Below are 16,505 nucleotides of genomic sequence, written 5' to 3' on the forward strand. Positions count from 1 at the left end.
CTTTACCTTTTTCTTTGTTTCCCAAGCTTCAAGAGCCCTTCTTTTGTTTTTGTAATTTGTTTCCTGAGCCCATTTCTTCTACAGCTCACTTTTTCTACCTTTGTGACTTTCTTATTAAGTTTTTGCTTATATTTTGAGTCTTGGCTCAGAATTCTTTCTTAGCCAGAACTCAGGTACTGAGATTGCTGAACCCAGGTCTGGTCTGACCCCATGGGTCTAACACTTGGTGCCATTCTGGCCTCCAACACAGAAAGTAAACTCTTGAACTGAGATTCAAACCCTGGTCTGTCTCTGAGATGATGTAATTAACTGCTCCATTATATCATTCCTGATAGTGTGTGAAGTAATCTTTGAGAACTATTAAACCTGGGCTTGGACAAGCCCATTGGAAAAACCTCTTGGTTTCCCTGCAGGGTAGGAGGGCCTCGGTGGCAAAAGTCCCATGGAAGGTTTCCAACAGCCTGGCTTTTATCTCATGGATTAGAGACTCAAACAGGCACGCATCAAGAGCTGTGATGTGACCTGTGGGCTGGCATGTTCCTAGAGACAGCTGCCCTTCACTCTCCACTCCCTGGCCTTTCAGCAATTACCTGGCAACCTCTTCCTGCTTACACTCTCGGGCAACCTCTTAAGTTAGCCAAGAAAAAGCCCTGCCCCAACTCACATCTCATAGTATGTTCTTAGCCAAAAGGGTACCAGATGTGCAAGGGTGGATGAAGCAGTGAGAATCCATCACCACCAACAGAGAAAAAGGAAGAGGGCTTCTAAGGTTAACTCAAAAACACTGCAATTATATTAGAAAACTGTTAGTATTTGTGAAATCAGTGCACACAAATCACTGATATCACTTATTGGCAATGGACTTTCTGGACTTTAGCTTTATTCTTTATTAAATTAACGCCAACTCCAAATGCTTGCAGGAAGTGGGATAGGTGTTATTTAAATGATTGTTCCTTCTTTCTTCTTACGTCTCCCATCGTTCAGGGTCTTTCCTCTGACATCAAATTCAAGCAGTTCTACTTGACCCTCCTGACTTTCCCCTCAAATCTCCATTGACAAGAAAATTAAGCAGGAAATAGAAGCGGTGGATGAGTTGGTCAGTTCTCTAGCCCTGATCTAATCCACTGAACCCTATAAAAAGGGGTTGGCTGGTTTTACTGGTAGTTTCAGATGCATTATTGCATTCATGGCCAGTTCTCGCTTAGGAATACCCATTACATCATCCACATGAGTCTGCAGCGCAGGATCAGGAATACCCAAATTATCTTCTGCTCACTGTTTATTTTAAAGCAAATCAAACACCCTGGGCATCTACAGATTCCAGAAATGGAACTGGCAAAGGACGGTGAGGAGATCCCCACCTGAGGAAACTCACTAACCTGAAGGGAGAGGTCGCAGGCATGGAAGCACGCACCTGCCCACATCAGACTGCCTGTGTGAACGAAGCCTGAGGAAGGGAATCCACCGCACAGGCCCGAGGATTAGTGCTGCAGCAGCGCAGGGGTTCCCTGGAAAGAGCTGTCCCCCTTTTGCTTACCCAGGAGAACCTGACTCAGAGACAAGGATACCTTCGGCGCGCCCACTAGTCCAGTGTGTGAGGCGGCCTAATCTCATTCTGTTGATTGGCAGCTGGGGTCATTCCAAGGAACTCCTTGTCTCTCATTCCTCGGGCCTGGAACTCCCTTCTATGTAATGCCTGCTGATGGAGAGCCTCAACGCTAAGTAATTCATCTGTTCTCAGGCAGCATTGAAGCAACCACAATTTCTATGCACTACTGAGAAAAGCGCTTCCAAACGCTTCTACACAATGAGATGATGCCAGAGCGTGACTTTCCTTATCTGACTATTCATTGAGGCTGCAAATTACTCTCCTGGCCCCCAGCCTCGGGCATTCAGGCTTGACCACACTCAGGAAGGCGCTGGTTTCCACAGTCTCTCTCCATTACCTTTTCTTTTCCAATGAGAGTTTCCTCTTTGCTGCCTGATAAACTGGAACAGGTACTTTCAGGGGACAGGCGGTGAGAGGTCATGTAAGGGACTCAAGTCCTTCGGCCTGAACTGACAAGACTAGAGTCAGGATCCTGTCCCTTGTCAGAACACACCCACCACATCCATCAAAGGAAGCGACTGGGGTAATGGTCAGACACCGTGGCCCAAAAGGAAAGATGGGCTTAGGAGTTAGGATAATGAAGAGGTTATTAGAAAGTCCTCAGATGTACCCCTGGGCCCTTTCCCCTACTTTGTTTTTCTCTACAGAACATTATTTTTATATGCTGTACAATTTACTTAATGGTTCTGTTTATTGCCTCTCCCTCTCTAATAGGGCAGGGATCTGTCTCTTTTGCTCACTGATGGAGCTCTGGTTCCTAGAGCAGAGGCTGGTAGACAGAAGATGCATAGGACCGGCACCCTGAGTGAATACCATCAAATAGGGTTGTGTGCTGATTCACAGACTCTCTGATAGCAAATCTGATCTGGGAGGTGGACCTCGGCACCCGCATTTAAAAATGTTCCCTAGAATGAGCCAATGAGTATACTACTAAAATGAGTATCATACTGAAAAGCCAATGCAGTGGTAGGTGGAGAAGAGGAACGTGATTGAGCTCCTGGGTAGAGAACCTCTGATGGGGAGAACTGGTCTCCAGCACAGAGAGAGGGGCTGGGGCCTGGACATTTCCCAGCACCGGGCTGTGGGTCTTCCCTGACTTGCTGAATTTTTCTGGAATGCCAAGACCATCCGCTTTGTTGAGAAGGTCCTAATATTTTGGCCATTCTCAACAAAGCATATCTTCTTTTCCTTTCAGTACAATGAAAAGACATCCAGTTAAACATCAACCAAAAATCACCTCTATTACAAAGGGCCCATAAAAGGCAAAGGGTGTCCAGAATTTAACTTTAAATGTATTAACCCTGCATACTGACATGGAAATATGGGCAGGAGGAAGAAAGCTGGAACATGAAGAGCGTCTTCCAAAAATAAATAAATGACAAGGAATTCAGAGGGAATTCAGAGAGCAATCTGTGAAGCCAGCCGGGATGGCCCCTGATTCATTATGCCAGTCCCAAGGGCACTGTAAGGGCCCGAGTGGGAGCATCTGTGACAATAATGACTAAAACCATTGACCGAGCCCTTGCTTTGTCCCAGATGTCATACCGACTGCTCTGCACCCACTCTCCCTGACCTTTCTGACAACACGGCAAGGAGGCACTACATGGCCATTTTACAAGTGAGAAAAATAAACCTTTCATAAAAGTGAACTGGCTGAAGTCAGGCAAACATACGTGACAGGCACTTCGGATTATACCATGATGATTTTTCCCAGATGGCGGCACCTTTTCCTTTGCTCATTTGTTTGTTTTCACTATGTAGGTTAAACTACTGCTCCCTGGTAACAAAGAGCTCCATAGGTACTTAGTGCAGAATAGCCTTCCTCCCACCTGAAGACATGTGCTAGTTCGCACTATCTCATCAGAGCCTTTCACGTTCCCCTGCCGGTCTCCTGCCTCCCCAGGCCCTGAGGAAGGGTTTTGTAAGCACTCCTATGCTCCCCATAGCAAGGAAAAGATGATCCATTTAGAGCAGTGGTTCTCAACCTTCCTAATGCCACGACCCTTTAATACAGTTCCTCATGTTGTGGTGACCCCCAATTTCATTGTTACAAATTGAACATAATTAAAGCATAGTGATTAATCACAAAAACAATATGTAATTATATATGTGTTTTTCGATGGTCTTAGGCGACCCCTGTGAAAGGGTCGTTCGACCCCCAAAGGGGTCTCGACCCACAGGTTGAGAACCGCTGATTTAGAGGATCACCAGCTAAAATCTGAGGTCTAAAATCACTCCAAAGTCATGTCATAATCTCAAGGTTTTTCCACTTGGTCGGGAAAAAAGCAAAGAGAGAAGGAACTCTTAGCAGCGAGCAAGCAAAACTAAACTAAAAGAGGGCGATGAGTAGAGCTGGGAGAGTATCAAATTTTAGCATAAAACATTAATACTTTGCTCAAATAATAATAAATCAATATTTGTTGAAGAATTTCAATGCAGCTCACAGATGTCTTAGGGTTATGACATTAAACATTTTTTTTAACTGGTAAGTTATCCAAAGAAATGGGAAAACAACACATTCATTCACGGTCTGGTCAGCCAAGCATTTCTTAGACACGCGTGTGCGCCAGATACTGTGTTGCAAAGATGGGTAAGACAATATCCCCATTGAGGCTCACATTCTAGTGGGGGGTTACAAGAGTCAAGGAGTGGGTCCCCTTTATGGAAGACAGAACTCTTCCATTCCTCAAGAATCACAGCGTAGGGGAGGCTTCCCAGGCCTTCAGACAGTGCGACCATAGGTGCACCTCAATGCACTCAAAGTGGACCACATAGTTCCCAGGTTAATGCACCTGGGGTCTTGGTTAGTACAACCAGGCTCCTAGAAACATCAGACCGCTCAGCCTAAAGTCCTGCAACGGAGCGATTCCAAGAGTAGTGAGCGCCAGAGGCAGGGCCTCAGAGCATCTCTTATGTACTCTGTGGATCTTTCAGGGCCTCATGGTGGGCAATAATAATCATTTCAGATAATAATTTGTTCACCATCCACTCTGTACAGAGAGAACAGCCTTTCTTTGATGTCTGACCTTATACACCAGAAAAAAAAAAGAGGTCGCATACCTGCATTTATATCTGAGTCACCAAAAAAGATGTCCTACCTAAAAACATTTTCCACACTAGCTTGATGATATTTCCACTTAAGAAATTTGTTTATTTTGAGTGAAGTATAGCCCTGTCTATATGTTTAGTTCTAGAGAGTGAACCATTCATGTATTCATCAAGCATTTAATGAGTGGCCTCTATGTGCAAAGCACCAGACCAAACACGGGATTATAAAGATGATTAACACATGGTACTTGCATTGCATGAATTTACAATCCTCAAGTGAGAGCTCCTCCAGTGGCCATGAATACTAGGAAGAATATGGAAAATCCCATAAAAAGAGGGGACTGGAAGGGTGACAAAGCTGGAGAGAGTGAGAGGACATTTGGGAAGGAAGAAATGACAGAAAGCAATGCTTCCTTCAACTTTAGTTCATAGAAGAATCACCTGGGAAGCTCATCAAAACGCAAATAAGTGGGCCTGATCATCAGATATGCAGTAGCTATAAAGAAGAACCCCAACATTTGAATTTTAACAAGTTCCCCAGTTGATTCTGATATAGGCAGTCTGGGTACCTTGCCCTGAGAGAAACTGGCATAAAGGGTTGAAAGGGCAGAACTGGGTAGACGTGTCACAAAGGGCAGGGGGCATGTTTAGCAAGCACAGACTGGAGAGCAAAAGAACTTAAATAAGGTACCTGACAGAAGGTGATGCCTACCAGTGGTCGGCAAACTGCGGCTCGCGAGCCACATGTGGCTCTTTGGCCTCTTGAGTGTGGCTCTTCCACAAAATACTGACTTCTGCTTCTGCCTATGGGCCATGAAGTTTCAATCGCACTGTACGTGCGGGTGCGCACGTGGTATTTTGTGGCAGAGCCACACTCAAGGGGCCAAAGAGCCGCATGTGGCTCGAGAGCCGCAGTTTGCCGACCACTGGCCTAAACAATAGAGGATAGTGGTTGCTGTTATATCAGGAAGACATTGATGTGATATAAGGTATCAGATAACGTTTCCTTCTCACAAATTGGGACTCCAGGCAGCATCAAAACATGAAGCCCTTGGTGTGTCGGGGGGAGGGGGAGAGGAGGACAGAGAAGAATGAACCCATGCAGGAGATCACAGCCCCCCCCCCCCCCCAAAAAAAGCAGACTAAAGCACAGGGAATAACTTACACCTACTTCATAATTTTGCCAACAGTTAGTTCTGCCTTCTCTAAGTAAAAACAGGTAAGGATTGCTAGGGCAATTCATGGACATGTGACAAAGACCCAGCATGCATGGAGTTTCAGAGACCTGCTTCCTAGGTTCCACACACAAGTCCTGAGCAGAGGTAGGAAACATGCAGAAACATGAGCCCCAAGCTAGAAGCCTTGGGCGCCTAGGAGAGCTGTGCTCTTTAAATGACAGGCTCCTTACGGGCTGTCATCTACTCCCCCATTCAGCTCCATTCAACAGTAAATCTTTGCGGTCACTCATTTTGCTTTCTAGCCTGCCCCTTGGGACTGGGGAAGTTTTAATACAAAATCCAATTTCAAGCCATGTGATAGAAACCTTTAGAATGCCTTTTCAAAAAAAAAATCTTTTTAAACAAGGAAAATGCTGGTTATGTGAGTAGAGGCTGGTGAATTTCATCAGCTTTTTCCCTGAGTCATTAAGCTTCATCTTCAAGATTGCTTTTCAGGAGATGGAATCCTATCAAACTTGAGGTTTCTAAGTCTTTTCAATTTTCCTGCAAATCACAGTCCTTGAAAGAATAAGATGCTCTTGAGGAGAGCAAAAGTAGGAAGTAAAAATAAATATTTCAGGGAGAACCTCAAGCTGATAGATGCTCAGGTAATGGTGACCCTTCATCAATATTCTATGTTACAATTTTCTAAAGTTCCTGACAACATACTCAGGGACATGGCTCTAAAGCCAAGTGTATATGCACATAGAACAAATTAATTTTTAAAATTGAAGCAGCTTAGAAAGGAGCTAGCCACATTCTATTATTTAGAGGAATAAATTGAGTGGCTTATGGGAAACCATGAAATGTTTACATAAATCTCTGAGCATAGCTTATGAAACATAAAGTTTCTCTATAAAATAAGGCATCTAGTGTGTATGCCTTTTAAGCCAACCCTATACACTTGTAGTTAAGGAATTGGTTTAGTATTGGCTTAAGTGTTATGACTTCAATGTTAATAACGATGCCAAGACTATGATGTTATTGTCTTTTTGTGATCAGAATATCCATAAGAGATGACAAATTAAAAAATGTAGAGAAAAAAGTCAATGAAGAAAGAAATGTTAACCATTTAATCAACAAGTGAAGACAGTAACTTCCGCCTATTAGTTTAAGTAAGGGCTGTTTTCATCCACTTCTATGACTAACAAGAGAACATTCAATCATTCCACAAATGTATATGTGACCAATTAAAAAAATTAAAAAATGTAGAGAAAAAAAGTCAATGAAGAAAGAAATGTTAACCATTTAATCAACAAGTGAAGACAGTAACTTCTGCCTATTAGTTTAAGTAAGGGCTGTTTTCATCCACTTCTATGACTAACAAGAGAACATTCAATCATTCCACAAATGTATATTATGTGTCTTGGCAATGTATAAAACATTGGGACCTGACCCATGAACTACATAGACCCAATCTCTCTCCTCTTGGAATTTATTATGTAGCTGGGAGGACAGGTAACAGATGTTAATTTAATTGTTACCAAACAGAAACATAATTATTAACTCTGATAAATGCTGTGACGGAAAAACACCATCCTACCAGAGTAAGTAACGGAAGACCTGACCTACTAGGGTAATAGGAAAGGCTTTGCTGAAGAAATAACATGTGAGCTGAAATTTAAGACTCGCAGCAGGAAGCCCGGCAAAAGGTTGCTGGAGTGCAAGGCCTTGGGTTGGTAGTTTTGCAATGACCCCTCTCTGGAATGGGATTCCTTACAGACCTACCTTGTTAGATACACTGGGGTATGAGGTCATGTTTTTTGAAACGATTGAAAGCAGCTTCTGTCATTGACATGAGACTTTTCCCCTCTGAGGTCACGCCATGCAGCTGTAGTTAATTGCATTCTACCACACTGCTGGGGGGCAATGTGGTGGCTGGAAGGGTCACTGGCCTGGGGGCCAAAAGAAATGAGTGCTGGACCAGGCTCTCACGGGCCGGTCATGTGGTGTGGACAAGTCACGTTCCCTTTTCCAGCCTGATTTGTAAAGTTGGGAAATTTTGCTGACAACCGGAAGCTGTGATATTCTAATCCCTCACTTTGGCATCCGAGGTCATCATCCATACCACAGCACCTGTGTACCTTCCCAGGTCAGTGAGCTACCAAATGAAAAGTACCCAAACCTGTACCACATTTTCCTTCCTCGTGCTTTTCTCCTTGTCCCCCACGATCCCTCTCAAAGGTCCAATTTCCCTTCATAAAAGTTATTTTATTACTAGGAAGTCCATTCCCTGAAAGTCATCCAACTTTGTCCATTTCCCCTTTTCCTGACATGAAAACTCAGGCCATGATAACCTAAAAGACTTTTCCAAAGACACACATCTCTGAAATGACAGAGCTAGACTCTCACACAAGGTCTCCGAGTTTCTAGGTCATCTCTCTTCATACAACACCCAACCAATAGGGAAGATTCCTCACGCCCACTAATGTTGCCTTTGTATCTCTCACAATCTACCTGTGTGTCAGGAGTTGGCAAACTATGGCCAACGGGTCAAATTTGTCAAATTTAGCCTGCTACCTGTTCTTATAAAGCCCATGAAATTAATGTTTACATTTTAAATACTTGAAAAAAATGAATAAACAATAATTCATGATGTGAAATTTTAGGATGTTCACATTTCAGGGTCAATAATGTTTTCTGGAACACAGCATGCCAATTCATTTAAGTCTTGCTTATAGTTGCTTTCTCACTACAATAGTGTTGAGTAATTGTGACAGACCCCATAGTCCACAAAGCCAAAAGTGTTATGTGGCCCTTTAAAAGACATGGTACATGTCACTGTGTATGTTCTTGTCTTCCATAACCTGTGGTGGCAACCCCCACCATTAGCATGTTCATGTAGAGGCACACAGGTGGGAACAGGGGCTCTCTCACTGCCTACCTATCATGTAATAAGAAACCATCCTTATTGAGCACTCGTGTGCCAGAAACTGTTCCAAGTTTTACAAGTATTAATGTATTATTCCTTACAAAAACCCCATAAGGCTCTTTACTATTATTATTATTTCCACTTAATAGATGAAGAAAATGAGGCACAGGTGTTACATATACCATTTGCTGAATTCAAACAATGTTAGTCTGAGTACTCTAGGGTCCTTCATTTTATTCATCAATATCCTCGATCTAGAAGCAAAGTCATAGTTCTCTTTGCACTCTGGGAAATCACTGTTATTCATCCGGAGAGTCCTAGGGCCAGAAACACAGGCACATCTCTGGAGCCTTCTACATTATCTAGAAGGAGTGGAGGGAAAGGGAGATGTGACTTTGGTGAAATGACTTCAGAGGCATCAATCTGAATTCAACGACCTCCAACTTCACTCTTATAAAGTAATTTCATTTCCTATGCCCTTCATATGCTTATTTGTTTAAAAAAATACACACAGAGATGCTATCGGTTGTCTTCTCCAGAGCAGCTAGCTGTGGTTCTAAGCAGGAAAAGGACTGATAAGGCGGAGCTCTTAAAACAGGCCACCGAGAGCTAGCTGAACATCGGGCAGAAGAAAGATAGTGAGGAGTCAGGGGAACAAAGAGCCTTCAACTTTACCCAGCACCAACTCACAAAGCTCAGCTCTAAGGGGCTTCCGTCCCCCAACAATTGAAAGGTAAATTGAAAGGTTTTGAGAGACACGTGCTATATGACTGAGCACCTGTCCAAATGCTACCCTTTTGCCCCAGCTGATGCGACTCTGGGGCGCTACCACAGTCCACGGGGGAAGATTAGGTTTGCATGTAGAGTGAGCAATCAGATTGATTCTCTAATCCGGCTGCTGGATTGGGTCCTACCCATCGAGCAGAGCAGACAAAGAGAGTCCTAGGTCAGTGATGGCGAACCTTTTGAGCTCAGCGTGTCAGCATTTTGAAAAACCCTAACTTAACTCTGGTGCCGTGTCACATATAGAATTTTTTTGATATTTGCAACCATAGTAAAACAAAGACTTATATTTTTGATATTTATTTTATATATTTAAATGCCATTTAACAAAGAAAAATCAACCAAAAAAATGAGTTTGCGTGTCACCTCTGACACGCATGTCATAGGTTCGCCATCACTGCCCTAGGTCCTGTGCTGTAAGGGGAAGCAGCTGTGAAGAGCTGAAGATGCTCAAGACACTCAAGGGAGAAAGCACCAGAGCCAGTCAGTGCTAAACACAGAATAAATGGCTGTAATGGCACAGAAAACATAACCATCAAACCTGAGAGGAGCAGGCGGGCAGGTGCCACTTGCCTGACCTCAGTCTGTTACAGCTTCTCTCCTTCAAGGCTGTGCTGGAAATTAATCATACCTTTTGGGTTCGCGTGCAGAATACATCTGTGGGATGGCTTATGGTACCATTTGTTCCAGATCCACAGCTCCCAGGGCACAGTCCTGACTGTGACAGACAGCGGATTTGAAAAGTCTGGAAATGGCCCTAACGTTGCCCCAGGGTTGTCCTTGTCATAAATTAGCTGGGGCTGTTTATTTAAAAATAGCTAGACCTTATTTAGTGTTAAAGTCCCTTTCACTCTCTGAGCACAAACTAAAATGCCTCCTCCTCCATGAAGCCTTTCCCAATGTTCCCTTCTTCCTTTCAACTCTACAGCACTTTGCTCGTTAGTTGCAGCAATCTATCTCACTCGGCTAGGTATTTACTTGTTCTAGACCAAGCATGTCAAACTCAAAGGCTAACACAGGCCAAATAAACGAGGCATGTGGCCAGTGGGCCTCGAGTTTGTCATGCTTGTTCTAGCCCAGCCGTGGGCAAACTACGGCCCGCGGGCCGGATCCGGCCCGTTTGAAATGAATAAAACTAAAAAAAAAAAATATTCTAAACTAAGTAAAGAATCTGGGCAGCTCTCCATTGGATTAACATGTTCTATCTATTCCTTTAAACCTAAGATATCTTAGCCAAATGTTAGGATAAAAGAAACTATGCCATCTCCTGATAGTTGAGAAGAACCTATCCCCTAGATCCGTGGTCAGCAAACTGCGGCTCGCGAGCCACATGCAGCTCTTTGGCCCCTTGAGTGTGGCTCTTCCTAAGCCTTAGAAGTACCCTAATTAAGTTAATAACAATGTACCTACCTATATAGTTTAAGTTTAAAAAATTTGGCTCTCAAAAGAAATTTCAATCGTTGTACTGTTGATATTTGGCTCTGTTGACTAATGAGTTTGCCGACCACAGTTCTAGACCATGACATCCCTAAGAACAGAGGATGTGGCACAAAGCACATGGCTCTGAACATCCTCAAACACTGGTACCACCACCTATTAAGTCTTGGATAAGTTATCTAGTGGAGTCATTGTCTTCACCTTTAAATTGGAAAAATTGTGCTTCCCTTGTTGGGTACTTATAAGCATTAAATGAGAAAGTGTGTACCTATTGCTTAGATTGGTCCCTGGAACATAGTGGGTGCTCAACAAATACCAAATAACCCCCCCTCCCCATCATCTGTATTCTCTGAAAAGCCCGGCATATGCTGAGTGCTCAATAAATAATACCATGGTTGGTTGAAAAAAATTGCTGAATCACCCTCTTGTCTGTTTGACTTCATCTCACATTGGATTCAACCAGGCAATTATTAATTAGGCTGACTTCACATACAATGACATCTACAAAGTGATTGCTTTTCCTGTTTTTTTAAAAAATAAAGATGGATTCCACTATTTACATGTAATTTTCTATGTCTATTACTTATGCAAGAAATCACTAATCTGCATTGGTATGGTACTAGCTTTCTAGGTTACTGGTATGGATATTCCAAAAGGAAACAGTAGAAGGCAGTCAAGATTTTACAGACATCGTCCACACTCGGGAAAACTATTTTGCCCATTTCTCAGAAGACTTTAAAAAGATTAAAATTGCAAGGAAGGATCACATTTTTGTTCCCGGTGCTGTTCCAGATGTCAAACGTCAGTGCTGGAGTTTATCTTTGCCTCTGGCTACTCTAAGCAGCCCTGCTCCTAAGTCCCTCACACTTCCCCACCAGAAGGGCCCTCTGAGGGCACTAACTAGATGGCAACCTAGTTTCAAAATTCTTTCACTTCCTCTGCATCTTCCTGTGTTCCAGGCCCTCAGGACCTTTCTATCTGCCAGCTGATCTTATTAACCAGTTGAAGTTGTACAAAAATGAATAAGATTCTAAAGGTTTGTGAGAATGGTGCTCCTTCTTAGGTCATATTGCCTTTTATTATAGCTCAATTGGGTAGAATTACTTATTCAAAGAAATGTCTCTGATAGTGAGAATTTCAAATCCTATGTTGGCGGATGGATAAATGCCTTGTCTGTAGGGATGCTCTGCCCTCCTCATATCACTTTAGAATGCTACCTGTAATGTACTTGTCCTTGACCACAAACACGTTTCCTTCACCTCAGGACTTTTCTTCTTCTTCTCCTGAAACCAGCTAGGAAGTTTCAGGCAAAGAGAAAATATGATTCTCATGAACCTTTGTCGATCTTGTTACTTACTTACTACACTCTCGTGGCTGGGTAGATCAAAGGACAACCACAGACACAGATATACTAGTAAAACACTTAGGGTTCAATACAGAACTATCCGAAAAGAGAGCCTACCAAAAACACATGAGGCAGTGAGGGCTGTGAGAATCTACCTCCCAAGTTAACCCAACACCTTGGGAAAGACACTAGCCTCCTCATTTGTATTCTGAACTGCTCTTGATAAAAACATACTGGGAAGAGTAACTTACCCTAAGAGTCCCCAGTTCAGAAAATGGGCTGTTTGCTTTACAAACCCTAGTAAGCACTCATCATTGATTAGTTTGAGTCTTCAAAATATGTGTTATGTAAAATATATTGTGTGTGCGCAAATGAGAGGCTGAAGGGGGAGAGGGAGTCAGGAAGAGAGATAGAGGTGTGTGCACGTGCACACACACATACAGAGGTATTTTTTAGAAGAGAAAGAAAACTGGAAATAATCCCATTGAACTTGATGAGGTCCCACCAGAGTAGCCCTGAGCCCAAGTCAAAATTTCAGGCAGACTCCAAAAGCTCACATTCCCAGAATCATTCCCTTCCAATGGGTCTAAATCGAAAATGTGTCTCCAGGCCCTAGACACCCCTTTGTTCAGACAGAAAATTGGAAACCGATTGCTCAGCAACCCTTTGGCTTGGTGAGCTAGAATTACTCTGAGAATTCGAATCCAAGTGATAGATAGGCAGCTACGGCAGTTCTAAATGATGCTTGGATGGGATTCTGGTACCTAGGGAAAGTCAGGGAGAATATCTGCCACAAGGGGGAGCAGGAGAATTTGGTCAGATGGGAGACAATTTGGTAGAGCTTCTGATGAGGGGTCTCACTATGAGGTCTGGATGAATTGGGAAGATGTTTTGGCAACAGACATTTATCCCTTAGGAGACAAAAATAACATTTAAAAAGGATGAAAGGATCGGGAAGAAAAGAGAGATCATTGTGTGTTGATTACTTAGTTCTTAGCACATGTAAAGCAACAATTTAATTTTCAGTTAAAAGCAACATACACACACTCTGCAGAAATACAAACGATGAAAGATATGTGCGCTACCATCCTGTTTTAATTGTGTATTCCTTTGTCCTGATTTAATTCCATTTTGTGTTGATCTTATCTAGTTCCATGCTGATGAGGCAGATTGCCTGCATTTTACCTACACGCTATTCTCCCTCTATCTGAAGGCATCATGAAGAAAGGGCTTCTCTCGCTGAACTGCAACATGAAATCAGATAGTAAGGTCCTAAAATTCACTTTTCTTTGGAAGAAGTGCACCCGCGAGTTAAAGAAATGCTTTAACTGGCTGTAAAGGAAGAATGCAACTTCATTGGATCTGCAGAGCTCTCCTCATCAGTTATTTTGTCAAAGAAACACATTAAGTACTTAGAGGGAAGGAATCATGCGTTTACTTTGCAAGATAAATAAAAGTCTATTTTTGTCTGATAAAAAACATGTTAAATATAGCTTGCTAACAAAATGCTGAAGCTTTCTTGGAATATATTTTTTTTCTCAAAACAGTAAGCTTAAAAGAGCAATTAGCATAATTCTTGCAAATAGTCCTGTAGGTGTTACTGACTACATTTCACCTTCCTTCTATGATTGTATTTGGAGGTAAAATACTGCACTGCTATGCATTTTATTCCCCTTCATAGTCAGCAAAAGGGTTATCTAGTTCTCAATCTTAATCCAAAAAGATACAGTGGAAACAATTAAATAGTAACAGTGAAAAGTAAACAGAAAGGTAGACAGTGTGATAGGTAGGTAGGTAGATAAATAGATGATAAAGTATTGCCTTCATATTCTTTTTATTCCTTGCTCTCCTCTTCCAACCCGGCTAAGCTTGCAAGACAGAGTAAATGAAGTCTGATTGTCATGGACACGTACATTCTTTGCAGCGTCTGCACAGCTCAACAGTGAATAGTAGTTTACCTTTGTCTAGTAGTTTACCTTTTTTCCTTAGGAATTAAGCATTCCATATTCAATAAATGACAACAGCCATTTTAGGGGGGAAAGCATGAATCCTCTTATAGTGGCTGGGAGAAATCTTAGCTAAAGAGCCCTTAGATCCAAATGGAATCCTTCAAGCAGGCAGAATTTATAAAATGAAAACCATTTGAGAAAACACATCTTGCTTCTTGACAAAATAAATGAATCCCCCCCCAACCTTTCACTCACGAAGTCCGCCCCCTCCCCAATGAAGCTAGTTCTCCCTTCCTTCTTTCACACCAGCCTCGCCTCCCAATTAAGCAAGTTTGGCAAAACCCACAAGGCTAAATCCAAGTAGCACAGGATTTGAAAGAGGAACCTAAAGACAGTCGTTCCAATGTTGGCTTTGTTTTCTTATCTGAAATGAATGAAACCCTTAGATACATCTTCCTCTCTCCTTTCTCCCCTTGCTGTAGGAATGGCTTTGGAAGAGAAAGAGAAAGCAGTTTGTGAGGGGGGAGGAGTGAGTGTGTGTGTGTGTGTGTGTGTGTGTGTGTGTGTGTGTGTGTTGGGGACATGGGTGGGACCTACACTTTGTGAATCCCCTCCTGGTTGCTCCCAAGGTTTCCCTGAGGAAATCTTCACACGGAAGCTGGAGTGTGGATGTCCTCTTGCTCATATTTGGAGAGACTCAAGCTCTGCCTTCAACCAGATCATATCAGAATCTCTCCCTACTCTGCCAGCTCCTCCATGATCCAGATGCCTGCACTGTCTTTGCCACAGCTGTCATTGTTTAAAGAGCTTCTTCCACTACACCTCCTACTGATATCCTTTCTTCTCTTTTTAGTCTTTACACCTCCAGCAGGACAAAGTTTGTATTGTTATATTCACAACCACCAGTGGCTGACTAGCAGCAGTGAGAGAGCCACCAGCAGGGAGCCGGGCTAAGGGGGGTTAAAATAGATACCTAGTGCAGAGCATGACTCTCTTTCCAGGGACTGCAGGCACCGTGCACATCGCTCTCTTTAAAACAATTCTTTGTTAAATGGGATCACTCTGCCCTTAACCCAACCACTGCCACCTTGGCTGGAGAGGGAAATATGAATTGCCAGCCCAAACCATTCATCAGTCAACAGAATCCAAAGCGGGTGGGGGGACTTAAAAATCAAGGATGCACACATACTGTGTTTTTAAAGCGCATCGCGCATCGCCTGGGAGGATTTGGGTTCTTTAGCCCACTGTCCACCCACAAGACCTCCCTCTTCCTCCTTAAGGTGGAGCCAAGAAGGGTATCCTCACATTTCAGAACACAGACCATTTCCCTAAAGCCCCAGAGGCAGATAATGGAGCTGCAAAGTTCCCTTCCCATCCCTTGGGGGGGGGGGGGGAGTGCCTGTGCGAGCAGAATCCACAACGCACACCCAGCATTGCGCTCAGAAAGGGGGACCCTTCAGAATCCACAACGCACACCCAGCATTGCGCTCAGAAAGGGGGACCCTTCAGCCCGCTCCCCGCTGCATTTCCCCCCGGTCAGCCCCGGCCCGGGCCACACCTCCCTCTGCTCCGCAGTCCGTGGCGAAGAGGCACCCAGCGCCGCCTGAAAAAAGGGCGCTCGCAAGCGTGGCCTTGGGGAAGCCCCCGGGGAGTGCGAGGAGGGGGGTGGCCTCGGAGCCCCGTTAGCGGGGATGCCTGGACCCGGCGGCGCCGCAATCCGGGTGGATTTAGATCTTCCCGCCCTCGATCCTAAGAGCCCAGGGCGGCGCAGGGTGCAGCATCTCTCCGGGCAGCCCTTTCTTCTCCGGCAGCCGGCACTGGCGGGGAGGCACGCTCACACCCAGACAGAGAGCCCGAGCAATCTCCCTCCCCGAGAGCCCCGGACACCCGGACACCCAGACACCCAGACACCCAGACACCCAGAATGTGTGTGTGTGTGTGCGCGCACACACACACACACACACACACACATTTAGGAGCCGGTCCTTTGTCAAGGCGGCGGGAAGTGTAGCCCTAAGAACAACAAATGGAAAACAGTTGGCGGTCTCGGACCAAACCCCTCCGGCTTGCCCATCGTCAGATCCTACCTGGTTTGGGGGCGCGTGGACGGACCTTCCCCCGTTCCTCCACGCGAGCAGGCAATGCCGCGCACGCCCTCCTTTTAAATCGCTCTCGCCCAGGAAGAGGTGGCTCCCATCTTCGGGGGAAAGCGCGGAGCGGAGCGGGCGGCGGCGGGCAGCCCCCG

General features: G+C 44.2%; 1 protein-coding gene across 13 annotated transcripts in view; it reads right to left on the minus strand.

Annotated features, from left to right (window-relative positions):
• SLC8A1 (solute carrier family 8 (sodium/calcium exchanger), member 1) overlaps positions 1-16,505 on the minus strand; it is a 355,239-nt gene that overhangs the window by 291,122 nt on the left and 47,612 nt on the right. Inside the window, exon 1 of one of the 13 annotated variants that reach the window (XM_014538448.1) lies at positions 16,348-16,499. The exons of 11 other annotated variants lie outside the window; for them this stretch is intronic. The gene's annotated coding sequence lies outside the window, so the exon portion shown is untranslated. Of the gene's footprint in view, positions 1-16,347; positions 16,500-16,505 lie in introns of those variants that run through there. One more of the 13 variants, XM_014538439.1, reaches the window with a different exon arrangement.

The sequence above is a fragment of the Myotis brandtii genome, unplaced genomic scaffold, assembly GCF_000412655.1.
Source record: "Myotis brandtii unplaced genomic scaffold, ASM41265v1 scaffold191, whole genome shotgun sequence".
NCBI classification, from domain to species: domain Eukaryota; kingdom Metazoa; phylum Chordata; class Mammalia; order Chiroptera; family Vespertilionidae; genus Myotis; species Myotis brandtii.